The sequence below is a fragment of the Echinops telfairi genome, unplaced genomic scaffold, assembly GCF_000313985.2.
Source record: "Echinops telfairi isolate 266 unplaced genomic scaffold, ASM31398v2 ScPeMD7_7409;HRSCAF=8447, whole genome shotgun sequence".
NCBI lineage: Eukaryota > Metazoa > Chordata > Mammalia > Afrosoricida > Tenrecidae > Echinops > Echinops telfairi.
The window spans coordinates 5,354,548-5,376,655 of record NW_022111309.1 but is presented as its reverse complement, the minus strand read 5'-3'; the positions used below and the strand labels follow the sequence as shown (position 1 = coordinate 5,376,655).

At 40.9% G+C, this 22,108-nt stretch overlaps 1 long non-coding RNA gene across 4 annotated transcripts in view; it reads right to left on the bottom strand.

Moving 5' to 3' along the window:
• Nucleotides 1-1,523: 1,523 nt before the first annotated feature.
• Nucleotides 1,524-22,108, bottom strand: part of LOC123522428 — an 87,879-nt gene continuing 67,294 nt past the window's right edge. For all 4 annotated transcript variants that reach the window (XR_006680704.1, XR_006680705.1, XR_006680706.1 and 1 more), the window contains 3 exons: nt 21,022-21,145; nt 6,615-6,724; nt 1,524-1,611 (listed from right to left, as the gene is read on the bottom strand). This is a non-coding gene — a long non-coding RNA (uncharacterized LOC123522428). The remainder of the gene's footprint in view (nt 1,612-6,614; nt 6,725-21,021; nt 21,146-22,108) is intronic.

Genomic DNA, 22,108 nt, shown 5'->3' with positions numbered 1-22,108 from the left:
AGCAAGAAGGAGGAAGGGAATTGGCTGCACAGGAAGGAAATGGAATGAGTGATGGTGCATTTCTGGAACTGCAGCCAGTTATATGAAAGAAAATGTGTCTGAATTATTACATGGAACACTGATCTGATCTGCACATTTTTGCCAAATTCACAAATTAAAAATTAAAAAATATATATGTATTTTTTAAAGCAAAGCACTGTGCACATTTCCGCCTTCTGTTCATTCTCCCATTTTCCACATCACTACAAAAGCTTAGGAAGCACCTGGGCAATCACATTATCTGATTTTTTGTTTTTGTTTTTGTCCCTTGACTCTGTCCCCAAATGAAAACCAATCTATCAAGAGCAGAAGACTCAGGGTGTTGACAGTAACTGAGACAATGGGGATGGCTGACTTTGGCTAAGGCTTCAGGTTCCTCTTCTGATTGTTTGTTTAAACCAGGCTCCTACAGTGAATCGAGTTGGGTTCGCAGGTCTCTTGTAAACTTTGCCGGCACAAAATGTAGGAGAATCCCCTCTAGTTGCCTTTCCAGGGTTAAGGAAGAGACACTTTCCTTCAGTCCAACCCTTCCCACTCAACTAGGAGCAACATGACTAATAGAGCGCTTTTCATTCCTACGTCCTCTTGCCTTGCTAACAATCATAAAATTTAAAATAGCTTCTCAATTTACCACCTGGTATGTTCATAGTCTATATACCGCTAAAGTTCTTTGAGTTTACATAGAGTTCTGTCTTTTAACTTTTCTTAAGATGGTATCAAAACCATTTCCCATATTGTTATATGTACGCATATATTCAAAACTGATATACCATATATATGTAATCAATCTTCTATTCCTGGACATATAAGTAGTTTCTAATATTTTGTTATTCGATGTAAATTCTGAATGCTACATTTAGAGATTCTAGAGATTCAACCCCAGAATGTGATATATATATTTCAAGAAAAGAAAACCTTGGCGCACAGCCAGGATTCTATTGCTAACTTCCATTAGGCTACTCATAATTGTATATCATTAGTCACAGGGGGAACAAGCAAAGTATAAAGAAAACTATATAAAAGCTGCCCTTTTATCTTAAAAATCAGCTGAAAGTACATATTCTACTAATAGGTTCCAAAGTATCATTTTTACCTATGAATTGCTATAATATGTATATATATTCTAAACATGTTATTAATATATGGGTTTAGCTCCACTGCATTTTAAGGCCTGAGTTACAGATAAGTAGTGGGTTACATAGGATGCTATTTCCTGGTTTGGGGGCCACACTAAGTACAGCTGAATAGAGAGATGCTGTAGCCTAACTTTCAATAGAGCTATAACCTGATTAGCCAGCAGTTGCCTAGTCAATTCTGACACATGGTGAACCTATGAGTGAAAAGTAGCTGTCTAGCTGTCTTATAAAGTAATAATAGTCTATTTGTGATGTACAATCTGGCTGAAACAATTATTGGGAATGGGGCACCAATGCTCTATGTTTGGAATAGATATCATTTGCAATGTATTTTAAAAGGACTCTTTTTTTACCTGATGCTCACCAATCCCTGAAAGTTTGGCTGCTCCAGTGGGCCAGATCAGCATGATTCCTAATCATCCAGTCCCGACTTACACTAAAAAAAAAAAAAGGAAAATTCAGTGAGGAAGGCATTTAGGACCAGGCTTCATCTTTTTGAAGAAGCAAAATGAGCAACAGAGAATGCTGGTTTCTGGAGAGACTGGTAAATTTGAAAAGATTTTGGAACGGTTATGTCAAAGATGATAGTAGAGATTTTACTGAAATTAAAAGTATTGGACAATTTGACCCTATCAAAACATAAAACACATATACTTACGACCCAACAGTTTCACTGTAAATATTAGTCGCATGCATGCACACATAAGTAAGCACATGCCAGGGTATTCACTACAATTCTATTTATAACAGCAAAGCCGTGGGAGGAAGCTACATGCCCATTGTAGGGTGACAACTTGTTGGGGAGTTTTATAGATACCATGAGAAATTCTTGAAGCGGACAAAAAAGAATGAGGTTTCTATTCACAGGGTAAGATCTCTAAAGCTTATGAATAAAAAGATCAAGTGCAAAATGTTATATACAGGTTGATAGGGGGTTGGATTTTTAAAAGACTAAAAAGATGCCCACCTTTGATGACTGCTCACTTCAGGGGAAGTGGTGTCAAGGAGACCTGCACGCATGTCCTCTAACGCTTTGACAGTTATGAGAATGAGTGTATGCTCATTGTTGTGTGTTTCAAAATGCATTTGTACTTTATTTAATTGTTTTAATTTACTCTTCTCCTATCAAATATGAAATCTTATGTAAAGGAAACCAGTTCTTCAAAATGCACTTCTCTGAATTTTATCTTCCCATTTAACAAATGAGTAATTTTAGCAAAGGAGAATGACTCATTTAAAAAACTAAAAAGATTTATGAGGCCGTGATTTTAATTCAGGCCTTACGATTTGAATAAAACAAACAAATCTCCATTGGCCAATTTCCATGAGAGTTGCCAATGATGTGCAGGATAACAGTGTAACTCCCCTCGATATAATCATGCTGCCCCACAACTTAAGTCATGTGACAGAGTAAACATATATCCCATGGCATGCCACTGAACTGCCACAGCAGGTGAATCCGTGAGTGTGCCAGATCTAAAAGGGCACATGACTTATCCTCCTGAGAGAAGGTATGTCAATGAAAGTGATTTTTTAATCTGAACTGAATCATTTAGATGGATATTTATTCACTGAAACAATCTTCTAGATTCAGAAAGTAGAAGCAAATGATTTTCTAAATTAGAAAGTCTGTCCACAGTACCTTTATATCAGTTCCAATTTTGGAGGACAAGATAGAGTTAATAAAATTTTAATATCACTTAGTAGATAATCATTATCAATAAGAGTGTCTTTTGTTCCCTTAAGACTACTTCACTTAAGAAATGGATAGTATTGGGGGTAACATGTCTATAAGAAAAACTCCAGTCCATGACAGAAAATAAAATATTAACCCACAAGAGCTGGATTAATCTTTTAAGCAATTCAGAAGAGAATCAGAAGATGCAGGTAGGACGTGGGATGGGTAAAGCTACATGTTGGCGAGTGCGTCAATGCTAAGAAACCGAACGTGTAGGAGTTGTGGATAGAAAACTAATTTTCCCTGCAAACCATCATCCAATTCCCAATAAACGTGTTGTTAAAAAGATGATGCAGGCATGAGCCCTTAGGGATAGCGAACCTATTTCTAAAAATTATAAAATATTTCTACTTGTAACAAGGTACTTTTGTGGGTCTCAGTTATCTTTGGCCACCGCCCTGGAACTCCTAAAATCAGAAGTAAGTTTTCATGCGATCACCATGAAACAGCTTCCTAAAAACTGGAACTCGATCTGCATTTCTGCATACGATGGAAAGAGTCACTCTGGGAAAGGGGTGTTTAATGAGTAACTCTGCAGTAAGAGATCTTGAAGACTTCCTCTAAACATTAGACCGGTACTTTCACTCTGCAATAGATTAACATCCCCCAGATGACTGCATAGATGCTGGCAACCCCACTTGGCCAACTTCAGAAGTCCCTGACATTTTGTGTGCCTGGCAAGGCTCCTGCTGCCAACTCCCCTCCTTCCCCCGCCTCCTCCCAGCCAGTGTTTGGAGATGACGTTGCGGGGAGTTCTGCTCCAGAGAAAGATTGATAAAGCCAAGCAATCAGAGTTATTTCCTATGCATGAAATTGATTAAATGCTTCACTAAAGGGCTTATAAATTTGCTTCTCATATTTCTGTCACCCACTGAAAAGATTACAGAAACTCTGCACATAACCATGTTGTATACAATACCAAATTACAAAAGGTTGTAAAAACTAATGTTTTGTTTAAAGTTTTGAGCAGGACCATATGCCTTCAGTGACCTTGAGTAAGCTATTTTAATTCAAAACATTTCAAAGAATATAAAGGAAAGAATATTCAACAACGTAACAAACCAGAGCAAGTGGTAGGTAGACTTCAGCTAACTATGCTGAACGTCTGTTCTTTCCTGAAGGGTGTCGAATGAATCCCCTCATAAAAACGCATTGTGTCTTGAAAGCTGGGGAACACATGTGGTGTCAACGGGGATATTTTTACAAAGGAGATGAAATAAAGTTTTTTAAGACCTCCCGAAGCTGAATTTTCTCTATTATTTTTAGTTTGCAGATGCATTCTCATGAGTTGTGAGTCTTGTGTAGACTTGTAAGAACAATCCAGAAAAGATGACAAATATTAGCGCTGCTGGAAAGCTTGCTTTATTTTTTTCTTGTTTGTTTGTTTTTAATCTTAACACATTGTTCAAATGTCATTTGAGTTCTATTCTGAGACAGTCTTCTATTGTATAACAATTGGGGTGGGGGTGGAGATTTTAGCAAAGAAACAATTTATAGGCAAGGACATGACCTGTAGATGTCACGTGAAAGGAATACCATTCTTAACATGGCCTTAAAAGTACCTTCACTTCTATGGGGAAAATGAGATTCTTTCAGAGCATTTATAAGACATCATGTCCCCAGCAAGAATTAGCATTTGGCATTAACACACAACTCTGACAGAAACTGCAAGAAAAGGGTTTTTACAACCAACAATGTGCTTAAAATTCCTACTACCCTTACCTCTGCGATGCACCAACCTTGATCACTTTCACAAAGAGCCAGTGTGGGGAACAAAGGTGGCCTGACTGGCTACAGGTCACTGGAACCCAGTGAAATGGAAATAATCTGGGCAATACAGTTGTGGTAGTTACATAATCTGCTGTCAATTTGAGACTCAAGAATCAAGGGGTGGAATCTGGCCTGTCAATCAGGTCGGAGCTTGATGACCTCATTTGGAGGCACAACCGAGATAAATAGCTCACTGGAGGCAGGACACATGCTGACTTCCTGTGAGACATTCCTGGGGACAAGACACACAGAGTTACACTTGCGCCATGGAGCTGAAGGAGCCATGTGGAGACCCCTGCCAGAGCTGAGACGCTTACAACACCACTGGATCCACAAGACTTCCCACCCATTGGCCTGTGATCCGGCATTCGGCATCACTGCATGTGTTTCATGAGTCTGAAGAGGAATTGATAGATTGGTACCAGACAGATGGGCTAATATTGGACTTATGGACTTGATCTGGACAGGGCTGGGATGTTTTCTCAATATTCAATTGCTCTTGTATATAACGCTCTTTCTTATACGCATATCAGCATCCATGAATTTATTTCTCTAGTCTACCCAGACTAGCACAATAGGAAAGAGAGGCAGAGATATTTTCTAAAGTCAGGGTCAGCCTAACTGCACACCTACTTTTACCTGATCTTTCTGGGTATGGATAAGAGTTTGCATTAGAACTGCCCCTCACTTGTGAAAATGTAATGTAATTTAACCAGTAAGATTCAAGTTTTTGTTTGTCTGTTTGTTTTTTAATAAGTCCCTGTTCTTGGAAACTTGCCAACACTTCAGGGATGATATAACTGGATGATCAACAGCTATTATTAAACTCGTTGAGGATGGATATATGAACCCTCTTGTAGCCATCAAACCACCACATAATTAATCCAGACTCCAGACATAAAGAGTTTAATACGTTAAAACAAAAACGTGGTTTACAGTACAACACACAGAACATACATTTTCCCCATAAGTGTTGGCTTTCTTATAATAACTGACTCCATGTTTCTTGGATTTTATTCCCCAGAACACTAATTTTGTGAGATTTTCATTTCTAAAAGGGGTTGGGTGGTCAAATCCATTGAGTAACCCTTCTCCTGGAGATTCGTCAAGTCCATTCCAACTCATAACAACCCTACAGAATAGGACAGAACTGCCCAGGGGAGTCCCCAGGCTGTCACTCTTTATGGAAGTAGAAAGTCTTATCTTTTTCCCTCAGAGTGGCTGGTGGTTTTGAACCGCTGACCTTGCAGTTAGCAGTTGAACGAGTAACCACCTCACAACCAGGGCTCTTTTGGAGATTCACAGTGCATATGAATGTGTTAGAGGCCTTCTGGAAGTACTGCTACATAGAATCTTATTTAACCCCATTTAACTCGGTCTTCTCTCTTTACACCAAAAATGTTTTGTTTGTTTTTTTATTGTTGCTTAGAGCCAAGGAGTAAGGCGAGTCTTAAAGCTAAGCCAAGAAAGACTTTGGCATCTCTCTGGTGAGGTGCAGACTCGGGCCATAAATGTTCTCCTGTGCTAACTTTGACAAGTTGAATGTTCTGTGACTGCTTAAAAGGTTAAAAATCAAACCTTGGTATTCTACATAAGAACCTACATAGACTTCAAAAATGACAATGCCACAATGCATATTGGTTCCAGATTAGTAAATGCTTCGCATACATTGATTCTTTTCTCTTTTTTTAAAAAGATTTCTTAAAAATATCTCTCCCTTTTGATTTTTAGATAATAAACTGAGGCTAGATTTACTCTTCCTTTCTAATCAGTGTCAGTCACACACCAAGGTCATTTAAGAAGATCCAGTAGTGTACAAGTGAATGAGATGCTGTGATTGTACAGATAATCTTGAATTTCCTCTAATTTAATTTTTGCATGTCAATAATCTGCCAACTTCACCACTGTAACTAGTTCTAGTAAAGTATTACCCATGAGGAGTCTCGGAACTGGTGAACGATGCCTCTCTGTTGCAACTCTTTGACAAGGATCTTTACTCCGTCGCAATAGTTCTCAAACTCCAGCATGCATCGGAATCACGCTGAAAGTAAACAAAAAACAACAACAATAAAATCAACAATGATAGTGCAATTCAAAGAAACAGAAAACAACAAGTCCTGCTGAAGGTGTGGAGAGACTGGAATTCTCATACTGCTGGTGGGTCGGTAAGCATGTACAACCATTATGGAAAGTGATATGATGTTACCTCAAACAACTGGGAATGGAAATGCCATCCAATTCCATAATGCCTAGGCTGGATATCTATCCTAAAAAGTGGGAGACATAGCAGGAATGGACCGAGGCACTCCCCTGTTCATAGCAGCACTGTTCACGACAGCACAAAATTGAAATAGCCCAAAACCCATCAGAAGGAGAATGGACAAACAAAACTTTGGTACATACACATGATGGAATACTATGCACTGCTAAAGTACAATGATCAAACCACGAAGCACCTCTTGCCATGCTTAGAACTGTAGAATGTGACACTGAGTGAAGTTAGTCAATCACACAAAGACAACCGATGCATGAGCCTACAACTCTAAGGACAAACACCAAGAGAAAGACCGGCAGCGATCCACAAGTCAGACAGTCATTCCCAGACATACCTCCCAGGCAACGGGGTGGTATGTCTAATGTTTGTAACCCACTACCTTGTCCAATAGGGTTACTATGAGCCAAAATCAACTTGATGCAATGAGTTTTAGGGGAAAGGGGTTATATGTTTACTTGTGCATCATAAGGATTCTCCAGGGGAGGCCTCACCTCAGCTTGGGTCCGTTTCTCCTTAGTGGGGTAAGGGAGTGGACATTGTGTTCAGTACGCGCTGGTGGAGATTCATGGCCAAGAGAAGTGGCGGATGTCTTCCTCTAAGAGGATGATCTCATTTCTGATAGTAGATAAAGAAAGAGAGAAGGGCAGCTTGCCCTTGGGGGAAACACTGGACACGGTTGTTATGGACTCCCCAGGGGGAGAATCCACACGGTGCTCTCTGGCTAATTATGCATTTTTAACTGAATTCCCTTCCAGCCCTTGGTGATCCAGGCCCCGTACTATAGGCTACCTTGACTTTAGGTTTTGTCTTCTCAAGGTATACAGCATACTACATAGCCCACATCAGAAGGAGGAGAGTCAAAAACCCACTAAGTGAGCCAAATTTTACCCAAAACACACTTGCTGCAGATTAAAGGAACTGCTAGGTTCTTTTGAACTTAAAGCTGTCCTACCCTATGACAGAAAAGGGCTGCTACCTGAAGGTCATGGATTTGGAAGTCATTGAATTTGGGTCCAAACCTTTTGCTTTTGAGGTTGTACAATAATGGGCAACTTACGGCTACCATATGGTTGATATTTTCATGTTTTCTTAGCTTTAAAAGACATGTCTTAGTTCTGCAGACATAGTTCTGCCATTAATGAATGAGTGTTAGTGAACTTTGTCCCTGTATCTAACCTTCCTTGCTTTCTTAAATAGGATTAATTATATGTATTTTTGAACACCATGTGTGTCTTAGTCTAAAAAGGTTTCCCATAGATGTATATCCCCCTTATTTCAATAGTATTTTAAATCCTATACCATTGGCTAGTTTGATGATACTATCATTAGAATCATTAGAATTTCTAAAAGTGCAATAGAAGTTATTTAGCGTTCAAAAAGATGACAATGCTGCCACTAAAGTCAAAGAGGGATATCTCTAAACCTTATATATATAGATAGATATAAGAAAAATGAGTTCTTATGATGTAGTCCTGCTCCATACTCACCCTCCTGAAGGGAACACTGCCTATATAGGTGTTATAGGAAAGTGTGGTGAAGAAAGCGGATGGTGCCCAGTTACTGGAAAGAATAGTGTCTGGGTCTTAAAAGCGTGTCTTAAAGCAAGCAGTCATCCAAGTGAGAGGCCAGCCATACTCATAGGGAAGAAGCACACCAGCCTGCATGATCCAAGGATTATAAATAATAAAATCCTTGATCAGAGGAGGGAATTATAGTAGACGTAAAATTGGAGTACCGGGTTTGCAGAAGGCTACGGGTGATGGTGAAAAGCCAACATTCCCACAATGGGGGATTAAGCCCCCCATTGAATTCCCCTGGACCATTGACCAGAGATGTGAATAGCCTTGCCCTCAGGCAGAGTGCATTAGAAAGTGAATCAATGCAGATAAAGTTCAGTTAAATTTTCACATCTTATCATTTGTTTTTCTTTCTGACTCATTTTTTTATTTGTTTCAGTTTTTATTATTCTCTGCTTTCTTTTAGATTGAGGTTTTCCTGGGTTTTATTTTGTCATTGTTGTGGGGGCCCATTGTATATTTTTTTTTATGAAAACCTGGATAGATAAATGTGTAGAAACAACTGGATTAATAGTTTCTTAATGTTATAGCAGATGTTGGGGGGAAATGGGGAGCTGATAATAATGAGTACAAGAATAAAGAAAATGTTCTAAAATTTGTTGTGGTGATTGCGCAACACTCTAATAAATTCAATCCATTGGGGGAAAATAACCCACTGCCAGTGCTTGATTCTGAAGCGCAGTGACCCTATAGAACAGAGTAGAATATTTCCTTTCCCTAGACTGGAAATCTTTACAGAAGTGGACAGCCTCATCTTTCTCCCACAGCACTGCTAGTAGGCTCAAACTACAGACCTTGTGGTTCATAGTTCAATGCCTAACCCACTTTGCCACCAGGGCTACAGAATCACTCTGAGCCTGTGCTAACACACAAATTGCTGAGCCCCACTCTGAGTTTCTATATCAGTTGGTTTGAGGAGAGGCCTAAGAATTTGCATTTCTACCAAGTGCACAAATAATGCTAACCTGTCCAGTCGCAGTCATCCGAAACATTTGGTTTAAAAGACCTCGCCATACCCCAGGCTTCTGAGATGGAATCACTAGGCAGGCGCCTCAGGAATCTGTATTTTTAATAACCTCCCCAGGCAATTCAAAACATTCAGGTCTGGACTGCTTCATCCAGAGAAGGAGGACTTTCTTCTTAGATCAGAGTCTCGGGTCTTGGTCTCCTGCCTGAGCACAGGGACTCTCCCCGTTTGAGGCCACTTCAAACGTGCAGGAAGGACAGAGACATGTGAATGCCTCTCCCAATAACTTGTCCAGTAATTGGTATATTGATTGCTAATGTCATCATGTTTTAGTCTATATAAACCCCTCACTCTATTACAGAATCCCTAACAATCCAAAAAGTCATTGTTTATTCATGGTGACTCCCCAACTGGCTCTTGTCAGCTCCTGCTGGAGGGCTGGCTGATAAAAATCAGCAGATGATTGGACGCACACATTCTTAACATGACTGACCCATGACATCTCAGAGGGCAGCCAGGGAGCCTGTCATTACAGTACAATACTTTTCTTTCTTCCTCCTTATCTAGCTCTAGATGCCTTTGAGATTTTTATTAACTCATTAATGACTGAAGATGCCATTTGAGCCAGGGGGATGGCTTTCTTCTTCCCCAACACCCCCCTCTTTTAAGTGTGAATAAGTGTACAATTTGTTCAGGGCGAGAGACGATAGGCTCACAATGCAACATCTGAGACAAACAGAGAGGCTCGAAGTTCATTGGAATTTGAAATCTAATAGACTGATATTGTGATAGAATATTTGTCACAGAAATAACAGGTTGTTTCATGTCAGGGAAGAAAATGGGGCAATTCTATACAGGAAGTAGCAATCCACAGAATCCAGCTAGTTTCACCATGTGGTGAATACCACTCCCCCAACCAAAAAGCTCAATGAAAGAAAAATATATACAGGGGTAAGGCTACTGAAACCTCTAAATGTATCTTAACCCTACATTCATTAAACTATCTCTTGTTTCTGCGTGCCTTTAATTTTCACATATGCCGGATTGCTTTTAAAAATCAAATTAGATCTTTTGAAGGCACTTAAATTGCAACACCCTTATTTTTTTTTATATACTCTGGGGCTTAAGCCTTTTCATCTGGGCTGTGTGTCCAATTAATGGATAGCTCAAGGAAGCACGAGTCATTTTGAAAACTTGAGAACGTAAAAAGCAAGCAGACTATTTTCATTATAACTGATTGAATTGAGAAAAAGCTACAGAGGAAATGTTCAATAATTATGATAACTTTTTTAGATGAGATCACACACAAAAATATCCATCACATCGGGTGCTTTTCCTTGAGATGAAGGCTTTGAAGTCAGGTTTAAGTTGATTCCTCTTCAGGGGTCAGCCTCGGGCATGTCAGGAGGCTGCTTAGAGAGTGGGTTTACACTGATTTTATCAGCCAGATAATTCACTTGGCAAAGAAAACATCTATTACTAGATGTAGCTTACATGCTATGAAGTGTTTACCAAATTTCTCTATTGTCAAAACACATTATAAGCTAATGAATCCTCCTTCTATGTGGGGAAATCATTCCCCAGGACTGAGCTTTGTCTGATGAACTAAAAAGGTTTGGGGTAAAAAGAATTAATGTCAGTAAACTATGACCACAATTGAAATATACTTCAAAGCGGTTGCGGTCTTAAGTCGCCTAATGACATCTTTATTTCTGTTTTTATTTATCAATTTATTTCATTATTTAAATAAAATAATTAGTTCATAGCTGCAGATTAATTGAAGGCATTATTTTGGGCTGATTAAGTCATATTGGTAGTAAATTTTCTTTTTTACTTTTCTACACATGATGCCAAATATCCGGCTGAAACCTCGAGAGCGGGGAGGTAAAAGATGCAGATGTTTCTGACGATCCAGATGTATGGTGTCAAGTAAACAAAACATCAACGTTTTTCACTGTTTTTTCCATCTTCACCCAGATGTTTGGTGTCATATAGACAGAGTCAGTTTGTCCAGGCACCATCACAGTGAGTTTTAGTGCCCGCTGCCAACACCTTCATCCCTTCTTAAAGGTCATAAAATCATCTCCAAAAATCCCACTTAATCTTCCTTGGGAAAACTACAACTATATCTTCTTCAGAAACAAAAAATGTAATACCCAGGGCACTACCAACATAAGAACACGACCTTGTAAGCTTCCGGTCCTTTGTGTTACATTTTATTTGCTACCTGGAACTTTAAAAGATAAAATATAATTCAACTCAAAGGTTGTAATGACAAGTTACATTGAAGTGGCATGCACATACTAATTTCAAGTAGCTTAGAGGGAGCAATGGTTGGTCAGTAGAGTAATTGCCTTCCATGTGGTAGATGCCAGTTTGATTGCTGGGCCATGAAACTCACACGCTTAGCCACCACACCTCTGTCCCTGCGACCTGCCTGGGGCTGCAAGGCTGAACAATTTCGGCAGAGCTTCCAGATTACGATGAGCTAAGAAGAAAGGATTTTCGAACGTTTAACAACACTCAAGGGGCCATCTTCCCAAATCATGGAAGTTTTGCAACAAGTGCATGGGAATGTAGCTCCCCAGAGAACACTAGGTTGCAGGTGGAGCAAGTGTGTGAAGGAAGGGTTGGGAAGACCTCAGAGGTCAGCCCAAAGAGGAGGGATGAACAACCTCGATCATGAAGAATTTGTGACTGAAGTGCAGACAGTGGTGGAAGAAGAACTTGGCCATTGCACGCTTTGAGCCCAATGGGTGCTAAAAAGCATTGCACAAAGAACAGCTAGCTGAAAGGGTTGATCATTCCACCCGTCTTTGAAGCAAGGTTGAAGCCTGTAAAGATGATTTTGTGGAAAAGATAATAACCAAAGATGACAGTTGGCTTTATCAACACAGTGCAGAGTGAGCTCGATCAAAAAGAGTCACTTCCAAGGGGATTGCACTGGGAACCTTTAATTTTTCCAATCACAACAATGTACCTGTTCATTCTTAGAGAGTAACAGGGCCTGCTCTAGAAGAATGTCATTGGTGAACCGCTCCTCAGCCACCCTGCTGCCTTGAGCTTACCCCTTCCGCCTTCCCAAAACGTAAAGAACATTTCAAAGGAACATGGTTTGAGTCCCTGGAGGGTGCCAACACAACCATTTTGACCTGGTATAAATCAAAGAGCTCAAAATTCTTTGTGGAAAGATAAGAGAGATAAGAGGAAACACCACCTTCAGAAGCATATCGACCTACATGGAGGGTGAGTTGACAGACAATGGCTTCATATTTGATATTTTTATTGAATAAAGGCTGCTATGCTTTCGTAGAAACACTCTCTGACTTGGCTTCGCACCTGGAAGTACAAACCCATACCAAATTCTACTATCCTGTGCTCCTAGCATCCTTGCTTCTCCTAGCTAAATCTGAGCAATCGTGTTAGCTCATCATCTTCTGGTGCCAACAGAGATGGATCACAGATCCCACGAAATCTATTACCGCCTCCAGGAAGAAGAGCACTTCTGTCGAGCCAGTACTCTGTTCTCAGCCGGCTAGGAGATTTAACTCTGAGGGTCACACTCCTCCTCTCTCCGGTTCAACGGCCATGGCATCGACCTGTGCGGACCGCAATCGTGTGCTTGCTCAACAGTCAGACAGACCTCGTGGCTTCTGTCAAGGGACATAGCTTTTAAGTTCTGTTTTGTTTTGTTGCTATTAGTAAAGTGTACAACCTGGAAAGTTGTCGTCCAAGAACAAGGTTTTTGGACAACCTTCCTGCCCATGATATAAAGAAGGTTATAATAAGAATCCAAGTCAAGCACTTGTAAAATGTTGAGAACTAAAAAAACTCTTTCGTGTGTGTGTATATATATAATTGCTCCAGAATTTTTGGAAGAGAAAACTTTTAAGGTCTCTGTTTGTGATACTGAAAAATTCTGGGCACAGAAAAACCCAAGAAGAATATAAAAGAGAGAAAGATAACTTAGTTAATTTTTCAGCTTTGTTGCTTTTGTAACAAATCTGCAGTACAGAATCCTCCAGGGAAAAGGCTCACCTCTTAGAAAATCCCTTGAAAAGTGTAGTTGAATTTTCTTCTCCGTTAGAAGATCACAGAGAAAAGCAGATGAAGAACCGTTGCGGTCCTTCAACTTTGTAGTCACTCCTTAGCATGTTGCTGTGTTTTAACACTTCCGTTGAAGATACAGAAATCAATACAAAAGGAAACAATAATAATACAACGCAAGGCTCCTACCACAATAATGGGGAAAGGTGTGTGAGCTGGAAGAAAGGACAGTACCCAAGCACATGACAAGGCATGATAAATGGGTCTTTATAATATTCATGTTTAGGCAGCACCAGGCCAGGATAATGCCATTCGTCATGGCAACACTAGGCCACTAATGAGCCCTCATTGCATATTCATTTCTGTGGCATTTCTTCTCTGCCTTCCACCCTAAAGAGGGTCTGGAAATATCTCAGCCCGGGAAGCTCAGCTAAGGCCTTCTTCTTCTTCCTCTTTTCTTTTCTTTTTTTTTTTTTGGTTGCGCTGCAGCAATTACACTGTAAAAGTGTTACCCAAGATTGATTGCTCTGATCTGTAGTTCAATTGTAAATTAGAATACACATCCCCCCAGGGGCACACAGCCCCTAGTTGTGATTAAGAAAAAAGCCCTATAATAGACTAATAGCTAAAGTTCTCTCTCTTTTACTTTCAGGCAATTAGCTTGATGAAATGCCCTCTTTTTGTGTACCCTGGAAGTGTAAACCGATATCATAATGAAGTATATGATGTTGATTCTATTATTTTCACCTAGCTGGTATGCAGGAACCCCTAAGGAATAGCTGCTTTGTCTAGTACGTTTACTGATGAGCAGGTAAACTATTTTAAAAGATGCGGCTTACTGAGCCTTATGATAAGTAACCCCTCAGTGTGGGTTAGGACACCTGGTGGCACAGCAACTGGAGCCTGACACTGCTAACCAAATGGCTGGTGGTTTCAACCCCACAGCCACTCCATGCAAGAATCATATGCTACCTTAAAGCTCAGTCTTGGAAACCCTGTGAGGCCAGTTTGCGCTATCCTGTAGGGTCATTGGAGTGGAAATCCTCTCCACAACAGTGGGTTTGGCTTGGGAATTGACCATGTGGGTTAACCTCCATGCAAAGGACTCTCCTCTGTCAAAGTTACATATCTCTCTCAAGTAGTGAGAGATTCCCCACCGGGATTCCCTCACCCTCATGTGTAAGAGCTATCTGCTTGGCTGGAGCTGCTCTGGGTGACAATATAAACACCAACGAAAAGGGTCAGTGAAGATCCCAGGCACTTTGGAACAGGCAAGGGTACACAAGGAAGAGACGAGCCAGTCAGGGTGCGGTATAGCACCGACGAAACACACAACGTTCCTGTAGTGCAGCGGTTCTCAACCTGGGGGTCGTGACCCCTTTAGAGGTTGAACGATCCTTTCACAGGGCTCGCCTCAGATCATATTTCCAATGGTCTTAGCAACCAAGATGCTGCACGTCTGTCCATCTCCAGGCAGGTCCACCCACATGCAGATACACCCGCATACGGGGTCACCACAACATGAGGAACTGTATTAAAGGGTCATGGTATTAAGAAGGTTGAGAACCACTGCGCTAGTTCTTTAATGCTTCCTCTCCCCACCCACTATCATCACCCCAATTCTATCTTACAAATCTGGCTAGACCAGAACATGTATACTGTTATAGATAAAAGTTTGCAACACAGGGAATCCAGGACAGATAAACCCCTCAGGACCAATGAGGGGAGGAGTGATACTAGGAGGGTAAGGGAAGGGAGGAGTAATGGAGAACCAATCACAATAATCGACATATGACCTCCTCCCAGGGGAAGCGACAGCAGAAAAGTGGGTGACAGGAGACAGCGGTTGGTGTAAGACAGGGGGTGAAAAAAGGATTTATAAATTACCAAAGGGACATGAGGGAGCTGATACCAAGGCTCAAGTAGAAAAAAATGTTTTAAAAAAGATGATGACAACATATGTACAGATGTGTTTGACACAATGGATATATGTATGGATTGTGATAGGAGCTGTAAGAGCCCTCAATAAAATAATTGTTTTTTAAGGAGAGGGTGAGGACTATTGTACAGCCAAATTCTGACTGGCAATGGGCAAAGGCATTGGACTGTGTGGACCATACAAACCAGGGGTGGCCTCGCGAAGGATGGGAGCGCATTGTGCTCATGCAGAAGCTATAATTCATTCACCCATAACCTGTACGTAGATCAAGACCCCGTTGTACGAACAGAACAAGGCAGTGGTGCCTGGCTTAAAATCAAGAAAGGGATGCATCCGGGTTGTGTCTTCTCACCATACTTACTCAATCTGTATGCTGAACACATCATCAGAGAGGTGAATTATATACAGACGAATCAGGTATCCAGTTTGGAGGAAGTCTTATTAACAACCTGCAATATGCAGGTGACTCAACTCAGCTTGCAGAAAGAACTTGAAGCACTTGCTGACAAAGATAAAGGCTTGCAGCCTTCAGTATGGATTTCAGGTCAATGTCAAGAAGACCAGAATCCTCACAACTGCACGAAGAGGTGACATCACGAGCGGTGGAGGAAAGATAGACGTTGTCCAGGATTTTGTCTTGCATGAATGCAAACAGGCGTTACATTGCACCGGTCACTCTGCTGCACAGTATCTCTTGAATGTGTCCAAAAGCAAGGATGAAACTTTGGGGACAAAGGAGCGCCTGACACAGCCATGGTGGGTATGTTCAGTCCCCTTAGATGCATGTGAAAGTTGGACATGGAATAAAGAAGGCCCAAGAAGAATTGGCGTGTTTGAATAATGGTGCTGGCGAAGACCAGGAAAGGCCCCAACAACAGACAACCTGTCTTGGACGACGGACCACCAGAAAGCTCCTTGAGGCAAGTATCGTGAGCTGTCTACTCACAGACATCAGGTACGTTGTCCAGAGAGGCCAGTCTCTCGAAAGGGACATCATGCTGAGGAAAGTCGAGGGGCAGCACCCAGAGGAAAGCAACCGGCTGCCCCAAGGGCGCCCATTCCGGGACCGTCGGAGGACAGCGCAGGGCTGGGCAGGTGTCATTGCGCTGGATGCACGTTCTGTGTGACATGGAACTGACTTGCCAGTGCCTAACCACCAACCCCAACCAAATCCGCTGCCACCGAGGCGTCGCTGACTCATCGTGAGTCCCGGAGTTGGCCAGCGGCCACTGTTCAGAGGAGTAGAAAGCCCAGTCTTTGTCCCTGAGGAGTAGAAAGCCCAGTCTTTCCCCAAGAGGAGCTGCTTGGGGTTCCGAAGCGCAGACCATGGGGATCGCAGCCCGGCTGCCCTGCCAGGACTCCTAACCAGTCTCTCCGCTTTGCAGCCGGGGCGTGGTGAGATACACGACTCCGTTTCTCCTCGGGTGGTTGACACAATCTTTTATGGCCATGTTCGGGTGGATTGCACCTCCCAGCAAAATCCCGATTTCAAGAACGAAAGCGCTGCGTTCCTACGTTGAAAAGAAAAACGGACTGTTTCCTCTCTGTGGCGGCAGACAGAGTTTTCGACCAAACTACCACCAGTGGCTACCATTGCTTGTAGATGGTGCATTACCAGAGCTATTTATGTTCTTCTCATGCGATTATTTTTATTTTGTTGATAAGCAGCCCAAGAATTTTTTAAATGGCAGTATAAATAGAAAAGAAGCAATAAAACAAAACAAAGCAAAATAAAAAATCTGTCTTGACCTAAAACGGTTTACAGTGAGCTGCTTTATGAAGATGTTAATTACCTGTTCCAACTTCCTGACATTCATCAATAAACCATTTCGTAATATCCAGCAACTACTTCCTGGGCTTTACTGCCTGAATAAATTCATCTTTTTTCCTCTTTAATAATAAAAATCGTATTTGAGTTACTAGGACGTCTAAAAAATGTTCATACTAAAGGCATTTCCAAGATTTTTAATACTGAATTGGATACCATTTTTAGATTTGTTACATTTTGAATATGTTTAAGGCTTTTCAATGTTTTATTTTGTTCATGTTGGATTTGGGGGCTTGGGGTTTTTTAAATTTTTATTTTATTTTCCTGGGGACTCCAGCTCATATCACAATCTATATTTTGTCAAACACAGCTTTACATATATTGTTGTCATCTTTCTCAAAACATTTTCTTTCTACTTGAGCCCCTTGCATCAGCTCTTCATCCCCCCCCCATACCCCCTCGACAATTGATAAATTATTCTCTTTTTTTCCATGTTTTACACCAACTGCTGTCTTATTTCACCCACTTTTCTGCTGTCCATTCCCCTGGGATGAGGGTCATATATCGATCATTGTGATTGGTTCCCCCTTAACCTCCCCACCCTTACCCTCCTAATATCACTGCTCCCCTTATTGGTTGTTAGGGTTTATCGGTCCTGGATTCCCTGTGCCCTGAGCTTTTATCTGTACCAGCACATTTTGAATTTTTTTAAAACAGTCTTTTGTGATATATAAAATGTGCTCAGATCCCACCTATTCCCACCCAGTGACTCTAGCTTCCATTTGATTAAATAAAACATTTGGGAGAATGTTAATTACCATATTCTGGAGAGTCGTTCTAATGTTACATAATTTCCAAAATATTACAGAATGAGGTACCAAGAAATAGCTTATGGAAATCCATTTTATACTAGTCTTGTTTAAAATGACACTAAAAGCTTCACTTGAAATACGTCTTTATATATCTTCTTTGGAGTGTGTCTTTACCTTTGATTTTGATATCACGGACCTGTCTCATCCATTGCTGTTGTTGGTAAGTGCAGTTGACTGAGTTCCAATTCAGAGACCCTAAGTCTAACAGACCCAAACACTGTCCATCCTGCGCTATCCTCCCAACTGTTCCTGTCTTTGAGCTGTGTCCGTCCTTCTCACAGAGGGCTTTCCTCTGGGTGCTGCCCCTCGACTATCCTCAGCATGATGTCCCTTTCTAGGGACTGGTCTCTCTGGACAACATAGCCCATGTCTGGAAAAGGAAGTCTTGCCATCCTTGCCCCTGAGGAGCGTTCTGAGTGTACTTCCTCCAAGACAGATGTCGTTTGTTCTTTTCGCAGGACATGGTACTCTCGATACTCTTCACCAGAGCCGTAGTTGAAATGTTTCCATTCTTCTTCAGTCTCCTTTGTCCGATGTTCAATTTTCACATGCATATGAGGCCCCGGAAAGTACCAGGCCTCTTTTCCGCACTTTAAAGAAGCCTTGTGCAGCAGAGTTACCCCATGTGTCATCGACTCTCTTGACTGTTGCTTCCATGAGCATCAATTGCGGATCTAAGCAAAACAAAATTATAAACTGGCAATATAGTCAGCATGAATTTTCATTGCCTTAGAAAATTTTGAATATCTCATTGTCTGCACTTGAGAAAGACCCTAGAATGAGTCCAAAATAAATGAGTCCTAAACAAACAAAGCATAACTCCTTCCAAATCAGGTAACCACCATCACCCTAAACTCATAAAGAAAATCCAGTTATGCCTTTATCGCATTCATCTGTCTCATAACAAATGACGAGATTCATGGTGGGCACTTGATATGGACCAGTGCTTCAATAGACAACCCGAGAAAGAACCCTGAAGAGTCATGTTCTAGATGTAGCAAAGAGAAAACGAGAAAGTCATTCCAGGAAGCCACATGCACAAAAGCCTGGTAAGGAGGAGAGTTTGGCAAGCTGAAGGAAAATTAAAGGGGCAGGGGAGACTGGGCCACTAGGAATTGGAAGTAAGGTGACACGAGAGTTTGAGGACACAGATAGGCAGGGTCTGATCACAGAGAGCCTTGTAGAGTCCAGTGGAGAACTTGGAGGCCATCTTAAGTCCAACGGAAAGTAACTGACAAGAAAGGCATGCATCTTAGTCAACACATCGCCCTCGTGCCTGGTGCAGTGCCTGGTATACATAGGTGCAAAAGAATGTTTATTTCATTTGTATCGTAAGATGTAACAGTCTGTGTTGTTCCCCCTAATTTTGTTCCCCCTAATTTCTCCTGAGTTCTTCAAGACCAAAGCCTATGCCTCCATCTTGTGTCTCCATTTTATCCAAGGGTCTGGCTCTTGGATAGAGTTAACACTTCGTATAAGACTGAATGATTAATTAATTAATTAGTTAATTAAAGCATAGATAAAGCAATTAAGTATGAAAGATCTTCACTCGTGGAACCTACTCACTTCCCCTTCGATTAGCCAGCATAGGATGCAGAACACAACATCTAAAAATGTTGCATAACATCAATAGTCATTGTGAGACTATTCCACCTATTAATGTACACACACACACACACACACACAACACATGCCAAAGGTGGTGAAGTCCAAACACAGTGTGTGCCAGAGTTAACAATGTTGAGTCATGGCTTGATTTAGAGAAAGTCCTCTGGTGATGTGAGATGGTATCATTAAAGAAAGACAGGTGAAACGTACATAGGAATCCTCTGAACTATTTGTGCAGCTTCTTATGGGCCTTAACCTATTTCAAATATTTAAACTATAATTAAAAAGTAAACCTATAGTATCTAAGAAAATAGAGGTAGTTCGATGGTGTCACGATGTGCCACACTATCACGAGAAAGGTAGCGGCCTAGCTCTAGACTTCTCACTTTCTGTTCAGGCTTGGATGGCATTTGAAATATGCCGGGAGAGGAGGGAGCCGCTTTACCCTTGCCTGATTCAGGCATCGCCCTAAAGGAGTGTTTTCATAAACAAAATGCCAAAGGTTATGATCTTATCTTCTCTTTTCCTGTTATTCTAATTCAGGCCAACAATAAGTATTTCTGTTTTCTTCTACAGAGCCTAGATTTTGAAAAAGAAAGGAAACAATTACAAACTACATGGGATTATTAGTGGAAAAATTTTTTCCAGAAAGTCAGAAGGCGTTTAACCTTCTTTCCACCAAGAATTTTTCTTTTTAAAATAATGTGGATTTTAGAGAAATGTTTCAAAAGTATAAGGTTGGTGCTTGTGTCGTGTGTCACTGAGGATTTTTTAATTATGTGTTCAAAACCCCACTGTTCGTTATGTGGAAAATGACATCAGTCGTTATTTGAAAAATCTGAACCATAGCGGACAATATTTGTTATCTACTTTCTTAGAAAACCACAAACAAAAAATGCATATAGGCATAGAGAGAGGTAAAATGTTGGATTCTAACTCCTGGCAAACCCATGTGTCAGAGATTGCCAGCTCTCTCTTCCAAAGCATCTCCAAGTGTGCTCAAACCACCCCCGTGAGGTTACAAAGTTGCATTGTCCAGCTTATTAAACTAATATGTTTCCTGCTGTACACAGGATAAAAATTATGAAAGAACCCTTGATATCATAAAGACGAAGTCAAATTCAAAGATTAAAAACTCAGATACATGATATTCCCCAAAGACTTTTTTTTGGAAACTGTAAGTCCTTAAATGGTACATCTAAGAAGTCCTTATAGTTTTGTAATAACCTTTTAAATTAGAGACAACTCGGGTTATGGTAAATGCAGCTTCCTCTTAGACACCCACCTGTTTGTTCACAAGGCTTGGAGAGGAAAGAGGAAGACAACCAGGTGCACATGAAGGATTCCTCTCTGATAGAAGAGCTCCTTAGAGAAGGGCCCCATCTTTCCTTCTTCAGGAACATCCGTAGCTGCAAAGACAGAGTTTCACTTAGTAAAGGAGAAATGGGAGGGGTGAAAAACACAGGAACATTTCTAATAGTTGGCTTATTGATTCATGAATCAAAGAAGAAGCAGCAATGCTGTTTTATCAGAACGGAGCGATTCCATTAACACAATCTTTGTGTGTCAAAAACAGAGATTTATCCCAAAGAAAACCCACTTTGCAATCTCCCAAAAGAGGGACAATGTCCTCAAGAGTCTCTGCTCTTTAATGTGTGCCGGGGGCCACAGCCCGCAATCAGAGTCTGTCGCTTTACGGGTAAAACGTCCTATATTGTTAATAGATCATCCTGTAATGTGAGCAGTTTTTAAAAGTCGTATTTAATTTTCTATTATTATAGTACTGGACGCTACTTGGGCCTGTCCATTCTATTAACAGTTTCAGAGTTCCGGGAAAAGCGCAGGCTACGGCCTGCTGAGGAATGAATGTCTCTGCTTAACTCTGTTTTCAATTCCAGAGACCTGAGTTAGAAATCTAAATGGGGCCTTATTTCACATTTCTTCCTAAATGTATTTATTTTGCTTTCCAAATCGAGTGATGAGGGCTCCTTTGTGTTTCCTAATCATTTCCTTTTAAAAAATACAGAGAGAGACAAGAGCTGAGTGTCTGTGTATCTGTGTGTGTGCGCGCTTTTCTTTAAGAGGATGAAATGAACCATAAAATAAGCCCTTAACAGTAACTGAAGAAATAAAAAAAATCATTTACAACACATGGGATGGATGCAGAATAGGGCCAGATTCGATGGTTTCGGGGAGCAATACTGAATTTGAAAACAGTGATAATGAAATGCATGACCCATTAGCAAACACTCCACATTGTGGGTCCATGTTACTAGGAAGTACAACCTCTGCCTTGGGTGTTCTGTTGACTTCGGTGCTACGCTGATTCCCCGAAAATAAGACAGTGTCTTATATGAAGTTTTGCTCCCAAA